The sequence below is a fragment of the Pseudophryne corroboree genome, chromosome 4 (assembly GCF_028390025.1).
Source record: "Pseudophryne corroboree isolate aPseCor3 chromosome 4, aPseCor3.hap2, whole genome shotgun sequence".
Lineage (NCBI taxonomy): Eukaryota > Metazoa > Chordata > Amphibia > Anura > Myobatrachidae > Pseudophryne > Pseudophryne corroboree.
Genome location: NC_086447.1, coordinates 657,832,006 through 657,851,761, shown reverse-complemented (window position 1 = coordinate 657,851,761; position 19,756 = coordinate 657,832,006). Strand labels below are relative to the sequence as shown.

At 46.7% G+C, this 19,756-nt stretch overlaps 1 protein-coding gene across 4 annotated transcripts in view; it reads left to right on the top strand.

The window, feature by feature from the left end:
• Positions 1-19,756, top strand: part of CNST (consortin, connexin sorting protein) — a 451,308-nt gene that overhangs the window by 50,681 nt on the left and 380,871 nt on the right. The window contains exon 1 of one of the 4 annotated variants that reach the window (XM_063917789.1): positions 12,378-12,575. The exons of the other annotated variants lie outside the window; for them this stretch is intronic. The gene's annotated coding sequence lies outside the window, so the exon portion shown is untranslated. Of the gene's footprint in view, positions 1-12,377; positions 12,576-19,756 lie in introns of those variants that run through there. 4 annotated transcript variants of the gene reach the window in all.

Here is a 19,756-nt window from a genome sequence, read left to right as displayed (position 1 = left end):
CTGATTCTAGCCAAATGGGACGGCCTTCCTCACCGGATCAGGTCTCAAATGATCTCATTGACTCCGGAGGTCCGTCTGTCGCTGCTCTGATGGCTCCGGTACCAACAACTGTGCAGGGGCCGTCCGTTCTGGATATCCAACTGGGTCCTGTTGACGACAGATGCCAGTCTAAGAGGTTGGGGCGCGGTGCTGGAGCAACACTCCCTTCAGGGTCGGTGGACCAAGGAGGAGTCCCTCCTCTCGATCGATATTCTGGAGTTGCGGGCTGTCTTCAATGCTTTGAACCTAGCCCAGCATTTAATTCAGAACCGTCCTGTTCAAGTACAGTCGGACAACGCCACCAAAGTGGCTTACATAAATCATCAGGGCGGCACTCGAAGCCGCCTAGCAATGAAGGAAGTCTCACGGATTCTACAGTGGGCAGAACGCCATCTACCGGCCATATCTGCAATATTCATTCCGGGAGTCCTGAATTGGGAAGCGGACTTTCTCAGTCGTCAGGACGTGCATGCCGGCGAGTGGGGCCTCCATCCAGAAGTGTTTCAACTCCTAGCGGAAAGGTGGGGCCTTCCAGGCGTAGATCTGATGGCGTCTCGACACAATCGCAAGGTTCCGGTCTTCGGAGCAAGGACAAGGGATCTTCAAGCAGCATTCGTGGATGCGCTGGCGGTACCGTGGAGGTTTCGGCTGCCGTATGTGTTCCCTACGGTGTCACTCCTGCCCAGGGTAATTCGGAAGTTCAAGCAAGAAAAAGGAATTCTGCTTCTCATGGCTCCAGCGTGGCCCAGACGGCACTGGTTCTCAGACCTGCAAGGCCTATCGTCAGAGCTTCCAATTCTACTTCCACAACGCCCAGACCTCCTCGTTCAGGGCCCCTTTGTCTACCAGGACCTAGCCCGGCTGTCTTTGACGGCGTGGCTCTTGAAGCTTCCGTCTTGAGGGCTAAGGGGTTTTCTGAAGAGATCATTAAAACTATGTTGCGGTCCTGGAAACCGGCTTCTGCTCGGATTTATCATAGGGTCTGGCATTCCTACTTTGTTTGGTTCGCATCTAACAATTATGACGCTTCCAAGTTTAGTATAGCCAAACTTTTGGCTTTTCTGCAGCAAGGCCTAGATTTCTGCCTTGTTGGTGTGGTTTCAGAGAAAAATTGTGATGTTCATACTTTCACTCAGGGTTAATTGCGTATCCCACCTCCCTATGTCCCGCCTGTGGCTCCTTGGGACTTGTCGGTGGTTTTGGAGGCGTTGCAGGAGCCTCCATTTGAACCTCTTGGTTCAGCTGACCTTTAGTGGCTTTCCCTTAAGGTGGTGTTCTTGCTGGCTATTGCCTCTGCGAGAAGAGTGTCGGATCTGGGTGCTTTGTCTTGTAGTTCCCCATATCTGATTTTTCACCGTGACCGGGCGGTTCTTAGGACCCGTCCTGGATATTTACCTAAGGTGGTTTCTTCGTTCCACCTTAATCAGGAAATTGTGGTTCCGGCCTTTGTCTCTTCGGATTTGTCTCCCAAAGAGCGGTCTTTGGATGTGGTACGGGCTCTCCGTATCTATGTGAAGAGAACTGCTTCTATTTGAAAATCTGATTCTCTCTTTGTTTTGTTTGGATTTCACAAATGGGGCTGGCCTGCTCACAAGCAAACTCTGGCCAGATGGATTAGAATGGTGATTGCAGACGCTTATGTGAAGGCTGGTCTATCTGCTCCTGATCACATTAGGGCCCATTCTACTCGGTCTGTTGGACCTTCTTGGGCGGCCCAACGTGGTGCGACCCTTGGTCAATTGTGCAAGGCGGCTACGTGGTCCTCTGTGAACACGTTCATAAGGTTCTATGCCTTCGATACTGCCGCTTCCCAGAATGCTTCCTTTGGACGCTGGGTTCTTGTGCCCGCTACAGTGCGTCCCCTTCCATAAGGAACTGCTTTAGGACATCCCCATTGTACATTCCTTGTGGAGCCCAGTGTACCCCGCAGCAGAAAACAAGTTTTTAATGGTAAGAACTTACCTTTGTTAAAACTTTCTGTGAGGTACACTGGGCTCCACTTAGCTTCTTTTGGGTTGGTATGGCATTAGCCGCTGACACTTCTCCTGTCGTGAGAGTGTGGTGTATGTGGCTACTAACGTTGTCATCTCTTTTCCTGCTACTGCATTGGGCTGGTTCTAAAAACTGAGCTCCTGTGCTGGGTGGCGGGGTGATATAGGATGCAGCGCTGTGCATTCTGGGAACAGTCAAAAGCTTTGAGCCTGTTGGTGCCTCGGATCAAGATCCTACTCTACACCCCATTGTCCATTCCTTGTGGAGCCCAGTGTACCTCGCAGAAAGAGTTTTAACAAAGGTAAGTTCTTACCATAAAACTTGTTTTCTTAATCAGTAAAACTGGGGTACAAATATGACTCCTGATCCTCCTCCTTTTTCACCCTAGGTGTCCCTGGTTAACATAAGTTTCTTATGAACGCTTTGTATATTAGACCAAAAGTGCAGCTTAAATTTTGGTAGAATATGGAACCTCTGGCAGGAATCTAGATATGCCCTTGAACCTTCTTCCTCTGATCACTCCTACGGCAGAATTAAATTTTCTCCCCCGGTCATCCTCCTTCCCCGATCGCTGGCATCTATTCAAATGTGATAATGTCGACTATCTTACAGGAAAGAAAGCTATACCTTATACACACTTAGAATACACTTTACCATGGAGCCGCTGCGGCCGCTAAACTTAGTACACACGCTACGTACTTTATACACTGTTTGCGTACGGAGTCCCGTATCACTGTACGGACTTAGCGTACAAACACCGCGCTGGGGGTACAAAGTACACACAGCGCGCACACACCCAGAGATACACTTTAAACCTTTACAGTAATGCAATGCAATGATAAAACACTTTAAACCTTAGCAGGGCAATGAAGACACGACACCAATTGTGATTTAACCGCTGGGTTCCGACACCATAGTGGATTATTGCTGAAAGGGGGTTATAATACAATACAATATAACTGAGTAAATGGCTACATTCAATGGTACATACTTGAGTAGATACGCGTGCGCTTCCCGGCCCGGTCCTCGGTCAGCAAATAGATAACTTTGTGAGTCTTGTGTCTCACCAGGCCAGAAGCAGGCTCTCTTTATACACTTCTTCTAAAAGCAATACAATAGATACTGTAATCCCTTTGTCCATTGGACACAGGAATGCACTTTTACAGCACAGGAGAGGTCATAGGTCGGTTTGAATAGGTAGGCAATGTTTTTCCCAACTGCTCTTGTGGGTGGTCTCCTCTGGATTCCCGCCGCATACATAATGTACAGTAAATACAGTTTATATCTCTATTCTGCTTCTGCACATAACTATCCGCTGGAACATGCGACATTCCTCAAACCAACACCGGAATGATACCCTTAAAATACCCTACAGCTGGATACCAAACACCACCTTATGACCTTGTTCTGTCCCCTCCTATTCTGTAAAGGTGAATCCCTTTGTTCTGAAACCATTTAAACTGTTGTTTATTCCCTATGTGGTGCAGGGGGACTATGTGTACATTGTGCACTATTTGGATTAAATATGTAATGTGTTTTGATAGCTCTCCATGCGTTCACAAACTCTACCGTAAATACCCATACCACGCGCTGATGCGCAGGACCGCGGGAGCGACCATACGCAAATTGCGGATATGTGCACGCACGGCAGAACAAGTACACGCGCAGAGGCCATCTGTGTGTGGTTTGTACGTGATGTGTGTACTGCAATGTTTTTCGACTTTGACAAATGTTTCGGCCAACGGGCATGATATCATCATTTTAGCTCGCTAACCCCGGAGGTGGCGAGCAGAAATGCACGAATAGTGTCCCATTTGGGCACTCAACGGGACTTTTTCGCATAGCTTCCATTAGTTCGCTGCTTTACGCGGCTAAACTTGACTGCTATGGGCTCGGTATCCGGACTCCAGGTCGACACACCTTAGGTCGACGCCAATTGGTCGACATGGACACAAGGTCGACATGAGTTTTTCACAATTTTTTTTCTTTTTTGGAACCTTTTCATGCTTAACGATCTACATGGACTGCGATTGGAACTGTAATCTGTGCCGAGCGAAGGCACCATGCCCGAAGCATGGCGAGTGAAGCGAACCATGCGAGGGGACGCGGTGCACTAATTTGGGTTCCCTGTCACTCTACGAAGAAAACTACACAAAAAAAACATAAATTCATGTCAACCTTTTTCTATGTCGACCTTTTTCCATGTCGACCTAAGGTGTGTCAACCAATTGGTGTCGACCTAAGGTGTGTCGACCTTTTTGTTGTCGACCTGGAGTCCCAGACCCATGGGCTCGATAGCACCGATAACGGGGGACAGTTGCATATCACCCTGCAGTCTCCCATCACTACAGACGAGAGATCAGGCGCGATATATCAATTGAATATCAACCCTAATTTTTACACCGTGACATCTGTTAACATGTCTCTGCTGGCAGATGCCTCCATTACTATATACTATACTTTTGATGTGTTATTTTTTTATTTTAATCTACACCTGTTTAATGCTGACACATATCTAGCCCTCTGTCGATTATTGATCACTTATCATACTTTCTCTAACGTCCTAGAGGATGCTGGTGACTCCGTAAGGACCATGGGGAATAGACGGGCTCCGCAGAAGACATGGGCACTTTAAGAAAGAACTTGACTCTGGGTGTGCACTGGCTCCTCCCTCTATGCCCCTCCTCCAGACCTCAGTTTGAGACTGTGCCCAGAGGCAGATGGGTGCATTGCAGGGAGCTCTCCTGAGTTTCCTGCTAAGAAAGTATATTTGTTAGGTTTTTTATTTTCAGGGAGCACTGCTGGCAACAGACTCCCTGCATCGAGGGACTGAGGAGAGAGGAGCAGACCTACTTAAATGATGGGCTCTGCTTCTTAGGCTACTGGACACCATTCGCTTCAGAGGGAGTCGGAACACGGGTTCGCCCTGGACGTTCGTCCCAGAGCCGCGCCGCCGTCCTCCTCACAGAGCCAGAAGAAAGAAGCCGGGTGAGTATGAGAAGAAAGAAGGCTTCAAAAGGCGGCAGAAGACTTTGTAAGCTTCACTGAGGTAACGCACAGCACGGCAGCTGTGCGCCATTGCTCCCATACACCTCACATACTCCAGTCACTGTAATGGTGCAGGACACGGGGGGGGCGCCCTGGGCAGCAATATAAACCTCTTATTTGGCAAAAGAGAGCATATATACAGCTGGACACTATATATGCATGAGCCCCCGACAATTTTACACTTTTAGCAGGACTGAAGCCCGCCGCCGAGGGGGCGGGGCTTCTCCCTCAGCACTCACCAGCGCCATGTTTTTCGCCACAGCACCGCTGAGAGGAAGCTCCCCGGACTCTACCCTGCTTATACCACGGTCCTTTCTTGACAGAGGTAAGGGCAGAGGGAAAAAGCTGCACAACACAGCTGGTTCCCAGGAACAGAAGTCCTCCCCGGCCTCTGCTAAATCCACCGCATGACGCTGGGGCTCCCCTGAGGGAGTTAGCTCCTGTGGGGTCACGTCTTCGACTGTTCAGCCACGTCTGGTTCCACTCACAGGTGGATCTATGGGCAATAGAAATTGTTTTCCAGGGTTACAAGCTGGAATTCAAAGAAGTACCTCCTCGACGTTTTTTTCAAATCTGCCCTACCGAAATAACCCCTGGAAAGGGAGATAGTGTTACATGCGATTCACAGATTGTGTCTGCAACAAGTGGTGGTAGATGGTTCCCCTGCTTCAAAGAGGGCAGGGGTACTACTCAACTCTGTTTGTGGTTCCGAAACCGGACGGTTTGGTCAGACCCATTTTAAATTTAAAATCCCTGAACCTTTACTTAAAACGGTTCAAGATGGAATCACTCAGGGCGGTCATCGCCAGCCTAGAAGGGGGAGATTTTTTGGTATCTCTGGACATAAAGGATGCATACCTACATGTCCCCATATATCCTCCTCATCAGGCGTACCTGAGATTTGAGGTACAGGATTGTCATTACCAATTTCAGACGTTGCCGTTTGGGCTTTCCACGACCCCGAGTATTTTCACCAAGGTAATGGCGGAAATGATGGTGCTCCGGCGCAAGCATGGTGTCACAATTAACCCGTACTTGGACGATCTCCTCATAAAAGTGAGATCACGGGAGAAGTTGCTGAGCAGCGTATCGCTTTCACTGAATGTGTTACAGCAACACGGCTGGATTCTCAATATTCCAATGTAGCAGCTGAATCCTACAACTTGTCTGCCCTTCTTGGGCATGATTCTGGACACAGACCAGAAAACATTTTTTCTTCCGAAGGGAAAAGCGCAGGAACTCATGACTCTAGTCATGAACTGTTGAAACCAAAACAAGTGTCAGTACATCATTGCACTCAAGTTCTGGGAAAGATGGTGGCAACATACGAAGCCATTCCATACGGCAAATTCCATGCAAGGGCCTTCCAATGGGACCTGTCAAAGTCGGAAAAATATCATGCTACACGTTGCCATATATCCACCCCATGCGCGTGCCGCTGCACGTACACATTCTCTCCCGTGCGTGCGCATATTCGCAGTTGCGTGACGGCGCCTCCTCGGCCATGCGCTTGAGCGCATGGTATGTGCATTTACGGTAGAGTTTGTGTGCGTCTAGCGGGCGACTCAATCGTTACATAGTAAATCCAAATAGTATGTTTTATAGATAATGTTCCCCTTAATAATAACTGAAAGTTTGTTTATTGTGACTGGTCCCTGGACAGAGGAATTCCTCTTAGCATGATACGAAGGGTCAGATAGGATTTGAGCAGTGGTGTTTGGTACCTAACTAAAGAACATTTTATTAGAAACAATCCGGTGCTGGTTAGGTAAAGATTAATCGCTCCTGCGTATAGTTATGTCTATAAGTAGTTTCTGGACATTTATTCATTGTCCATGTGTTGGAAATCCTGAGATTCCCTCCCACCTGAGCAGTCTGAAATAGTCACAGCCCACCTGTTCAAACAAACCTATGACCTTTTGTTGTAATATGAAGACAGATTCCTGTGTCCAATGAACAATGAGATGGTAGGGCCCTTTGTATTGTACTGTATGTAGTGTATATATAAACAGCCAGCCTGGAGCAGCTCAGGTCTTCTCCCCACAACAGTTTTCATCATTGACTAACCATGAGCTGGTAACCAGATTGCGCCTGCGATTCATTCCCAGTGTGTAAGTACTCTCTGCGACCAACCTTATTCTCTGACTGTATTAGGCCACGTTCTCTCTCTCTCTCATTGTATGTTATTATTAGTGATTGTGCCGCTATTGTATATTTATGTGTAGTTATTCTGTTAGATATTGATGTTAGCCTGTAGAGTATAAGATGTTAACTGTGTTTCCCCTTTTGATATAACTAAATCTCGTTAGTAAAGGTTTTGGAGCCTTAGCAAGGTATTGTGTGTTTATTACATTGCAAAGGGTAATCAGAGCGTCTCAATCGCTCAAGCAGCTTTCATATTAACAAGGTTAAGAAGGTCTATAAGCAGTACATTATTACAGTGTTACAGTACCACGGTATTAAGGTTTACAGTGTAAGCATATTCTGTGTTTAAAGTTTATAAAGGTATATTATCTGTGTGTACGCTCGCTGTGTGTATTCCATACACCCAGCACAACGTGTGTACTTAATTTACGTACCCCGTGCGAGGTCTTCATACGTAAATAGCGTACGGAGTGCGTAGCATGTGCACGTGGTTTAGCAGCCATTACGGCTATACGGTATTAGTATAAAGCTAATGTTAAAAGGTAGATAAATGACTCTATCAGACCTATTGGACAAATGGTCCGGGTCGTATCTGCAATTGCGTCAGCGGATCGCCCTGTCCCCCAGGGCCAGAGTATCTCTCCTGTGGTGGCTAAACAGTGCTCACCTTCTAGAGGGCCGCAGGTTCGGCATTCAGGACTGGATCCTGGTGACCACGGACGCGATCCTCCGAGGTTGGGGAGCGGTCGCACAGGGAAGAAATTTCCAATGACTTTGGTCAAGTCAAGAGACTTGTCTTCACATCAACATCCTGGAACTAAGGGCCATATACAACGCCCTACGTCAAGCGGAGTTCTTACTTCGCAATCGACCAAGTTCTGATCCAGTCAGACAACAGCACCGCAGTAGCTCATGTAAACTGCCAGGGCGGCACAAGGAGCAGAGTGGCAATGGCGGAAGCCACCAGAGTTCTTCGCTGGGCAGAGAATCATGTAAGCGCTCTGTCAGCAGTGTTTATTCCGGGAATGGACGACTGGGAAGCAGACTTCCTCAGCAGACGCGCTTTGCATCCGGGAGAGTGGGGACTTCATCAGGAAGTCTTCGCGCAGATTGCAAGTCGGTGGGGACTACCCCAAAAAGACATGATGGCATCCCGTCTCAACAAAAAGCTACAAAGGTTTTGTGCCAGATCAAGAGACCCTCAGGCGGTAGCTGTGGACGCCCTAGTGACACCGTGGGTGTTCCAGTTGGTGTATGTGTTTCCTTCTCTTCCTCTCATACCCAAGGTGTTGAGGATAATAAGAAAAAAAGGAGTGAGAGCAATTCTCATTGTTCCAGATTGGCCACGAAGGACCTGGTGTCCGGATCTGCAAGAAATGCTCACAGAAGATCCGTGGCCTCTTCCTCTAAGGCAGGACTTGTTACAACAAGGTCCCTGTCTGTTCCAAGACTTACCGCGGCTGCGTTTGACGGCATGGCGGTTGAACGCCGGATCCTAGCGGAAAAAGGTATTCCGGATGAGGTCATTCCTACGCAAATAAAGGCTAGGAAGGACGTGACATCTAAACATTATCACCAAATATGGAGAAAATATGTTTCTTGGTGTGAGGCCAGGAATGGTCCTACGGAAGAATTCCACCTGGGCCGTTTTCTTCACTTCCTACAAACTGGAGTGAATTTGGGCCTAAAATTAGGCTCCATTAAAAGTTCAGATTTCGGCCTTATCCATTTTCTTGTACCTCCGGTGGCGCCTTGGGACCTTAACGTGGTGTTAAGTTTCCTTAAGTCACATTGGTTTGAACCACTTAACATAGTATCTGAGGTTGAAAAAAGACAATTGTCCATCGAGTTCAACCTATTTGTGGTGTCCTATGCATGATGATTTGACTAAAATATTCTGATTGATGCTGCTGTCAGCCATTGCATTTTATCCCTATTTATAGTAACTATAATGCATGACTATGCACCATACCCCTGGATATCCTTATCCAATAGGAATTTATCTAACCCATTCTTAAAGGTGTTGACAGATTCCGCCATTACAACTCCCTCGGGCAGGGAATTCCAAACACGTATTGTCCTTACCGTGAAAAAGCCTTTACGCCGTATTGTGCGGAATCTCCTTTCCTCTAACCTGAGCGAGTGTCCACGAGTCCTCTGTGTTGATCTAACCAAAAACAGGTTCCGCGCAAGCTCTGTGTTATTGTCCCCTTATATATTTGTAGATGTTGATCATATCCCCTCTTAGTCTCCGCTTTTCCAATGTAAACATGCCTAGTCTTTCAAGCCTTTCCTTGAATTCCATCGTCTCCATGCCCTTAATTAGTTTGGTCGCCCTCCTCTGTACCTTTTCAAGCTCCAGGATATCCTTTTTGTAGTACGGTGCCCAGAACTGTACACCGTATTCAAGGTGTGGCCTCACTAGTGATTTATATAACGGGAGTATAATACTCTTGTCCCTAGCATCAATACCCCGTTTTATGCATGCTAATATCTTATTAGCCTTCTTTGCTGCAGTCCTACTTTGGGTACTACTGCTTAGCTTGCTATCTATGAGGACACCTAAGTCCTTTTCCAGTACAGAATCCCCTAATTTTACCCCATTTAGTAGGTAGGTGTAATTTTTGTTGTTGTTACCACAGTGCATTACCTAAGTCGTTTTGAAGAGACTCGGCATCCTCCTCTGTATTTATAGCCTTTCACAATTTGGTATCATCTGCAAAAATTGACACCATGCTCTCTAGACCTTCTGTTAGGTCGTTAATGAAAATATTGAACAATAGCGGTCCTAATACTGAGCCTTGCGGCACACCACTTAGCACTTCAGTCCAAGTTGAAAAAGATCCATTAACCACAACGCGCTGCTTCCTATTATCTAACCAGTTTTTGACCCAAGTGCATATTGTGCTTCCTAGCCCTGATTCTTGTAGCTTGTATATAAGTCTCATGTGTGGTACAGTATCGAACGCTTTGGCAAAGTCTAAAAAGATTACATCCACGTCTTTACCCTGATCTAGGTTTGCGCTTACTGTTTCATAAAACTTGGGACAGGCGCCCACTTAATACAGTGGAGTTGAAATATCTCACCTGGAAGGTGGTCATGTTGTTAGCCTTGGTTTCGGCTAGGCGAGTTTCGGAATTGGCGGCTTTATCACATACTAGCCCCTATCTGGTTTTCCATATGGATAGAGCGGAATTGCGGACCCGTCCTCAATTCCTACCTAAGGTGGTCTCATCCTTTCATATGAACCAACCTATTGTCGTGCCTGTGGCTACACGTGACTTGGAGGATTCAGAGTCCCTTGATGTGGTCAGGGCTTTGAAAATTTACGTGGCCAGAACGGCTAGGATCAGTAAAACAGAAGCACTGTTTGTCCTGGAAGTTGGCGGCCCTGCTTCAAAGCAGACTATTGCTCGCTGGATCTGTAACAAGATTCAGCAGGCGCATTCTACGGCAGGATTGCCGTTGCCAAAATCTGTTAAGGCCCATTCCACTAGGAAGGTGGTCTCTTCTTGGGCGGCTGCCCGAGGGGTCTCGGCACTACAGCTGTGCCGGGCTGCTACTTGGTCGGGGTCAAACACCTTTGCAAAGTTCTATAAGTTTGATACCCTGGCTGAGGAGGACCTCCTGTTTGCTCAATCGGTGCTGCAGAGTCATCCGCACTCTCCCGCCCGTTTGGGAGCTTTGGTATAATCCCCATGGTCCTTACGGAGTCCCCAGCATCCTCTAGGACGTTAGAGAATATAAGATTTTAAACCTACCGGTAAATCTTTTCTCGTAGTCCGTAGAGGATGCTGGGCGCCTGTCCCAAGTGCGGACTACTTCTGCAAGACTTGTACATAGTTATTGCTTACATAAGGGTTATGTTATAGTTTCATCGGTCTTGGACTGATGCTATGTTGGTGTTTCATACTGTTAACTGGGTAGTTTATCACGAGTTATATGGTGTGATTGGTGTGGCTGGTATGAATCTTGCCCTTGGATTAACAAAAATCCTTTCCTCGTACTGTCCATCTCCTCTGGGCACAGTTTCTCTAACTGAGGTCTGGAGGAGGGGCATAGAGGGTGGAGCCAGCGCACACCCAGAGTCAAGTTCTTTCTTAAAGTGCACGTCTCCTGCGGAGCCCGTTTATTCCCCATGGTCCTTACGGAGTCCCCAGCATACTCTACGGACTACGAGAAAAAGATTTACCGGTAGGTTTAAAATCTTATTTTTTTATGATTGTTACTGTCCCGTATTTACTCTTAATTCCTAGAAGTATGTTTTATTGTTGACTGTTGTGTGTTATGATTTTTTGTTTTTCATTTTACCATTTTGTGCTGTAATTTTATGTTTGTAGTTTCCCATGGTTTTTACAATGCTCACTACTATGAATGCTTTGTTTTGAAGTTTTGTTTTATTTTATTTTTTTAAATCTAAAAATCCCCCCTCCCCCCTAAAAATTCTTTAAAAAAAAAAAAAAAAAACCCCATAAACAACAAGTTGGGTAAAAATAAGTCATGGTGAGGGGAACATAAGGCCAGATGGCCTATAGAGTATATGATAGGTTGAAAGCTATCCAATGTGGAATGAGGGGGGACATGACAGGTTGAAAGCTATCCAATGTGGAAGGAGGGGGGACATGACATGTTGCTGGGTAACGGTGAATTATTTGGGGCCAGGAAGGGTCATGTTATGAAAGGAGTACCAAGGGGACAAATCAAGTAAAAGTTTTGAACTGTGTTGTTGTGAATACTAGTTGTGTATTACATTTTGGAATCGTACCAAATCCTGTTCAACAATTCCTGATAAGAGGGTGCCTCTAGTTTCTTCAAATTACAAGCCAATTGGTATTTAGTTGTGTATATTTCTTGTGCCCCTAGTCTATTGGTATACTTAGCAATCTGGCAGGCTTGGGGCATAATTATTATTATTTAACTAGTGACTTGTAGCTGGCAGGACAGAAGTATGTCTGAGACCCGCAGAGAGGCTACAGCATGCTGAGACGCCACCTTCTCTACAGTCTACACCTGTTTCTGCTGTCCAGCTGCTCTGCTTTTTATACTCTGTGACTTATTTAGAATGATGGGCATTTCTAAAGTAGCAGTTGCGTGTCTGCCGTCGCACTGCACTGTGACGTGTCCATTAAATCGTGATGAGCTGATGTTTCTGTATGAAACAGTGTAACTGCAGCTCTGTGTGACTGTTTAAACAGAGAAATGTCAGAGAATCGCAACTTATAGATCATGCCTGTGGTGGCCAGCATGTAACTGAAGCCATGCAGAACTCGAGAGACAAACACACTGGGGGGAGCACAGTGATTCTTATGATGATACAGGAGCAATTTTGAAGATCCTTCCTGATGTGGAGGTAGATTTACATAAGCCTACATTGTTCTCTTTTGAGCATATATTACTTGGGGGGGATCTCTCCTTTTGAATAACATTTATATTGTTTTATAGTATAGCACCATAGCATGTTTATTCTAGATTATACTCCCGGTGATTTATGTTATTGGCTATCAGAAAATCCTGTTTTTAATTTTATTAAATGTGCACAGTAATTTGCCAGCTCTCTTAAAACTATACATACTACACTTGGGTATTCAATTAGCTGCGGGGTTTATTCAATTAAGTTGCTTTTTTCCTGCATTGAAAAAATGGAATTCATGCACAGAAACCCACTAATTCCGCGTAAACTGCTGAATTAATGTTTTGTTTTTTTCCCCATGTATGACCCGATTTTTGTGTGTGTGGGGGAGAAAGGGGGGGTTTACGCAGACTTTTCAGAGCTGTGAGGTTCAGCCCATCTGTGGGGACCCTTGGCAGGAGATATTCACAGCTAATTGAACACCTCCGGCACAGCAATTAGCCGCGATGAATACCCCTATGTGAGTGCTTGTCCCTCTCCTTTATAAGAATTGTTTGACTTTGATCTGAGTCTGGAAAAGGTTGGATGAGGAGTGGCTCCTATTATATTTTACACACATTGGACTTGTTATTTTAGTTGGCACCAAAACCTAGCAATATATAATAGAATTTCTTGGGTTTTCAAACACCTATTATCAGACTTCCAGTAGCATGGCTGGTACATTTGATAGGTTGATGTAGCAGAGAAAGTAGTAACCCAGTTTGCATAATGTCTTAGGTGAAATTGCTCTGTGTGTGCCGAGAAAGCGGATGCACGCCTATGCAGACTTGCATGAATGCTACTCTTGTGCATGCCTGCTAGCTGGGGCTACAAAATAGATGGAGACCAGAACGCAAACCCATAGAAAGGCATATTTTTTGCAGGTGGTAAGGGGCAGGTGCAATATTCTGGATAATGAAGATCGCTAACCCTAGTGAAACGTTTTTGATTTGCTGTTTGCAGTGTATGTTGTGAAGTGATTTCTTCATTGCTCTAGCATTTATTAAAAGTAAGAATTGTGGAATATCTCAAATCCAGCAATTTACATGATCCCACACAGTATGGATTTATTGGGGGGAAATCATGCCAAACAAATCTAACTGACTTTTTTCTTCTTCTCTTTGTTACTAAAATAATAGATGGAGGGGTGGCATAGATTTTAGCATATCTAGATTTTAGTAAGGCTTTTGACACAATACCACATCGCTGACTTAAATAAACTTAAAATGAATTGTCCAATCTGGCTAGTTGGAATGAAAATCTGGTAATGTATGTTCCCAAACACTGGAAAATTAACAAAAATGGGCAATCACATAAATTGGTTAAATCTAAATAACTGTTTTTGTCCGTTTTCCAGTGAGTTGGAGCAAATATTCAATTGTCACTTGCTTCCATACATTACCAGATTTTCAGTACAACCAGCCAGATTGGACAGATGGTCTGACAGATAATTTTATAGTGTGTACACCGCTTTAGATGGTTGAATGGATAAGAATTTGGTTGCAGAGAATTGAAGTAAATTAAGTACAGTCTCAGGAGGGAAAGATTACAAGTGGTGTATACCAAGGATCTGTACTTGGACCAGTGCTTTTTAATATCTTTGTTAGGGACATTGCAAATAGTATCAAAGGAAACGTGTGCCTTTTTGCAGATAACACAATTTCTCTGACGTCCTAAGTGGATGCTGGGACTCCGTAAGGACCATGGGGATTAGCGGCTCCGCAGGAGACTGGGCACAACTAAAGAAAGCTTTAGGACTACCTGGTGTGCACTGGCTCCTCCCACTAAGACCCTCCTCCAGACCTCAGTTAGATTCTTGTGCCCGGCTGAGCTGGATGCACCCTAGGGGCTCTCCTGAGCTCCTAGAAAGAAAGTATATTTATGTTTTTTATTTTACAGTGAGATCTGCTGGCAACAGACTCACTGCAGCGAGGGACTAAGGGGAGAAGAAGCGAACCTACCTAACAGGTGGTAGTTTGGGCTTCTTAGGCTACTGGACACCATTAGCTCCAGAGGGATCGACCGCAGGACCCGACCTTGGTGTTCGTTCCTGGAGCCGCGCCGCCGCCCCCCTTACAGAGCCAGAAGCATGAAGAGTCCGGAAAATCGGCAGCAGAAGACTTCGGTCTTCACCAAGGTAGCGCACAGCACTGCAGCTGTGCGCCATTGCTCCTCATGTACACCTCACACTCCGGTCACTGATGGGTGCAGGGCTCTGGGGGGGGCGCCCTGAGGGCAATATATGACACCTTGGCTGGCAAATCTACATCATATATAGTCCTAGAGGCTATATAGATGTAAAATTACCCCTGCCAGTATTACAGAAAAAGCGGGAGAAAGTCCGCCGAAAAAGGGGCGGGGCTTCTCCCTCAGCACACTGGCGCCATTTTCTCTTCACAGTGCAGCTGGAAGACAGCTCCCCAGGCTCTCCCCTGTAGTTTTCAGGCTCAAAGGGTTAAAAAGAGAGGGGGGGGGGGGGGCACTAAATTTAGGCGCAATATATGTATACAAGCAGCTATTTGGGGAAAAATCACTCAGTTATAGTGTTAATCCCTGCATTATATAGCGCTCTGGTGTGTGCTGGCATACTCTCTCTCTGTGGGGCCGACACCAGAGTGGATGGATAGGTGGAAGGTATTAACTGACAGTGTCAACTCCTTACATAAAAGGCTGGATGACGTAACAGCTGTGGGACAGCTGGCTTCTCAGCCCGCGCCTGCCCAGGCGTCTCAAAGGCCATCAGGGGCTCAAAAAAATGCCCGTTACCTCAGATGGCAGACACAGATGTCGACACGGAGTCTGACTCCAGTGTCGACGAGTTTGAGACATATACACAATCCACTAGGAACATCCGTTACATGATCTCGGCAATAAAAATTGTGTTACGCATTTTCTGACATTAACCCAAGTACCACATAAAAGGGGGTTTATGTTTGTGGAGAAAAAGCAGCCGGTGTTTTGTTCCCCCATCAGATGAATGAATGAAGTGTGTGAAGAAGCGTGGTTTCCCCCGATAAGAAACTGGTAATTTCAAAAAAATTACTGCTGGCGTACCCTTTCCCGCCAGAGGATAGGTCACGTTGGGAGATATCCCCTAGGGTGGATAAGGCGCTCACACGTTTGTCATAAAAGGTGGCACTGCCGTCTTAGGATACGACCACTTTGAAGGAGCCTGCTGATAAAAAGCAGGATGCTATCCTGAAGTCTGTATATACACACTCAGGTATTATACTGAGACCTGCAATTGCCTCAGCATGCATAGTGCTGCTGCAGCAGGGTCTGATACCCTGTCAGATAATATTAATACCCTAGACAGGGAGAATATGGTGCTAACATAGAGCATATTAAAGACGTAGTCTTTTATATATGAGGGATGCACAGAGGGATATTTGCCGGCTGGCGTCCAGAATTAATGCAAGGTCCATTCTGCCAGGAGGGTATTAGAGACCCGGCAGTGGACAGGTGATGTTGACTTTAAAAGGCACATAGAGCCTTATAAGGGTGAGGAATTGTTTGGGGATGGTCTCTGGGACCTCGTATCCACAGCAACAGCTGGGAAGAAATTTTTTTACCTCAGGTTTCCTCACAGCCTAAGAAAGCACTGTATTATCAGGTACAGTCCTTTCGGCTTCAGAAAAGCAAGCGGGTCAAAGGCGCTTCCTTTCTGCACAGAGACGAGGGAAGAGGGAAAAAGCTGCACCAGTCAGCCAGTTCCCAGAATCAAAATTCTTCCCCCGCTTCCTCTGAGTCCACCGCATGACGCGGGGGCTCCACAGGCGTAGCCAGGTACGGTGGGGGGCCGCCTCTAAAATTTCAGCGATCAGTGGGCTCGCTCACAGGTGGATCTCTGGATCCTTCAAGTAGTATCTCAGGGGTACAGGCTGGAATTCGAGGCGTCTCCCCCCCCGCCGTTTCCTCAAATCTGCCTTGCTGACAACTCCCTCAGGCATGGAGGCTGTGCTAGAGGCAATTCACAAGCTGTATTCCCAGCAGGTTATAGTCAAGGTGCCCCTACTTCAACAAGGACGGGGTTACTATTCCACACTGTTTGTGGTACCGAAACAGGACGGTTCGGTGAGACCCATTCTAAATTTGAAATCCTTGAACACATACATAAAAAAATTCAAGTTCAAGATGGAATCGCTCAGGGTGGTTATTGCAAGCCTGGAGGAGGGGGATTACATGGTATCCCTGGACATCAAGGATGCTTACCTACATGTCCCCATTTACCATCCTCACCCGGAGTACCTCAGATTTGTGGTACAGGATTGCCATTACCAATTCCAAACACTGCCGTTTGGACTGTCCACGGCACCGAGGGTCTTTACCAAGGTAATGGCAGAAATGATGATACTCCTTCGAAAAAAGGGAGTTTTAATTATCCCGTACTTGGACGATCTCCTTATAAAGGCGAGGTCCAAGGAGCAGTTGTTGGTCGGAGTAGCACTATCTCGGGAAGTGCTACAACAGCACGGATGGATTCTATACATTCCAAAGTCACAGCTGGTTCCTACCACACGCCTACTGTTCCTGGGGATGGTTCTGGACACAGAACAGAAAAAAGTGTTCTCCCGCAGGAGAAAGCCAAGGAGCTGTCATCTGTAGTCCGAGACCTCCTGAAACCAAAACAGGTATCGGTGCATCACTGCACACGAGTCCTGGAAAAAATGGTAGCTTCTTACGAAGCAAAATTCCATTCGGCAGGTTCCATGCAAGAACCTTTCAGTGGGACCTCTTGGACAAGTGGTCGGGATCGCATCTTCAGATGCATCGGCTGATAACCCTGTCTCCAAGGACCAGGGTATCTCTACTGTGGTGGCTGCAGAGTGCTCATCTTCAAGAGGGCCGCAGATTCGGCATACAGGACTGGGTCCTGGTAACCACGGATGCCAGCCTTCGAGGCTGGGGGGCAGTCACACAGGGAAGAAATTTCCAAGGACTTTGGTCAAGTCAGGAGTCGTCCCTACACATAAATATTCTGGAACTGAGGGCCATTTACAATGCCCTAAGTCTGGCAAGGCCTCTGCTTCAAAACCAGCCGGTACTGATCCAATCAGACAACATCACGGCAGTCGCCCATGTAAACCGACAGGGCGGCACAAGAAGCAGGATGGCGATGGCAGAAGCCACAAGGATTCTCCGATGGGCGGAAAATCACGTCTTAGCACTGTCAGCAGTGTTCATTCCGGGAGTGGACAACTGGGATGCAGACTTCCTCAGCAGACACGACCTACACCCGGGAGAGTGGGGACTTCATCCAGAAGTCTTCCAACTGTTGGTAAACCGTTGGGAAAGGCCACAGGTGGACATGATGGCGTCCCGCCTAAACAAAAATCTAGATATTGCGCCAGGTCAAGGGACCCTCAGGCGATAGCTGTGGACTCTCTAGTGACACCGTGAGTGTACCATTCGGTTTATGTATTCCCTCCTCTGCCTCTCATACCAAAGGTACTGAGAATAATAAGAAGGCGAGGAGTAAGAACGATACTCGTGGTTCCGGATTGGCCAAGAAGAGCTTGGTACCCAGAACTTCAAGAAATTATATCAGAGGACCCATGGCCTCTACCGCTCATACAGGATCTGCTACAGCAGGGGCCCTGTCTGTTCCAAGACTTACCGCGGCTGCGTTTGCCGGCATGGCGGTTGAATTCCGGATCCTAAAGGAAAAGGGCATTCCGGAGGAATAATAAAAAATAAAAAATAATAATGATAAAAGCCAGGAAAGAAGTAACCGCAAACCATTATCACCGTATTTGGCGAAAATATGTTGCGTGGTGTGAGGCCAGGAAGGCCCCTACAGAGGAATTTCAGCTGGGTCGTTTTCTGCACTTCCTACAGTCGGGAGTGACTATGGGCCTAAAATTGGGTTCCATTAAGGTCCAGATTTCGGCTCTATCGATTTTCTTCCAGAAAGAACTGGCTTCACTGCCTGAAGTTCAGACTTTTGTAAAGGGAGTGCTTCATATTCAGCCCCTTTTGTGCCTCCTGTGGCACCTTGGGATCTCAATGTGGTGTTGAGTTTCCTGAAATCACATTGGTTTGAGCCACTTAAAACTGTGGATCTGAAATATCTCACGTGGAAAGTGGTCATGTTATTGGCCTTGGCTTTGGCCAGGCGGGTGTCAGAATTGGCGGCTTTGTCATGTAAAAGCCCTTATCTGATTTTCCATATGGATAGGGCATAATTGAGGACTCGTCCCAAGTTTCTCCCTAAGGTGGTATCAGCTTTTCACTTGAACCAACCTATTGTAGTGCCTGCGGCTACTAGGGACTTGGAAGATTCCAAGTTACTGGACGTAGTCAGGGCCTTGAAAATTTATGTTTCCAGGACGGCTGGAGTCAGGAAAACTGACTCGCTTTTTATCCTGTATGCACCCAACAAAATAGGTGCTCCTGCTTCTAAGCAGACTATTGCTCGCTGGATTTTTATCACAATTCAGCTGGCGCATTCTGCGGCTGGATTGCCGCATCCTAAATCAGTAAAAGCCCATTCCACAAGAAAGGTGGGCTCATCTTGGGCGGCTGCCCGAGGGGTCTCGGCTTTACAACTTTGCCGAGCTGCAACTTGGTCAGGGGCAAACACGTTTGCTAAATTCTACAAATTTGATACCCTGGCTGAGGAGGACCTTGAGTTCTCTCATTCGGTGCTGCAGAGTCATCCACACTCTCCCGCCCGTTTGGGAGCTTTGGTATAATCCCCATGGTCCTTACGGAGTTCCCAGCATCCACTAGGACGTCAGAGAAAATAAGATTTTACTCACCGGTAAATCTATTTCTCGTAGTCCGTAGTGGATGCTGGGCGCCCATCCCAAGTGCGGATTGTCTGCAATACTTGTATATAGTTATTGCCTAACTAAAGGGTTATTGTTGAGCCATCTGTTGAGAGGCTCAGTTATATTTCATACTGTTAACTGGGTATAGTATCACGAGTTATACGGTGTGATTGGTGTGGCTGGTATGAGTCGTACCCGGGATTCAAAATCCTTCCTTATTGTGTCCGCTCTTCCGGGCACAGTATCCTAACTGAGGTCTGGAGGAGGGTCTTAGTGGGAAGAGCCAGTGCACACCAGGTAGTCCTAAAGCTTTCTTTAGTTGTGCCCAGTTTCCTGCGGAGCCGCTAATCCCCATGGTCCTTACGGAGT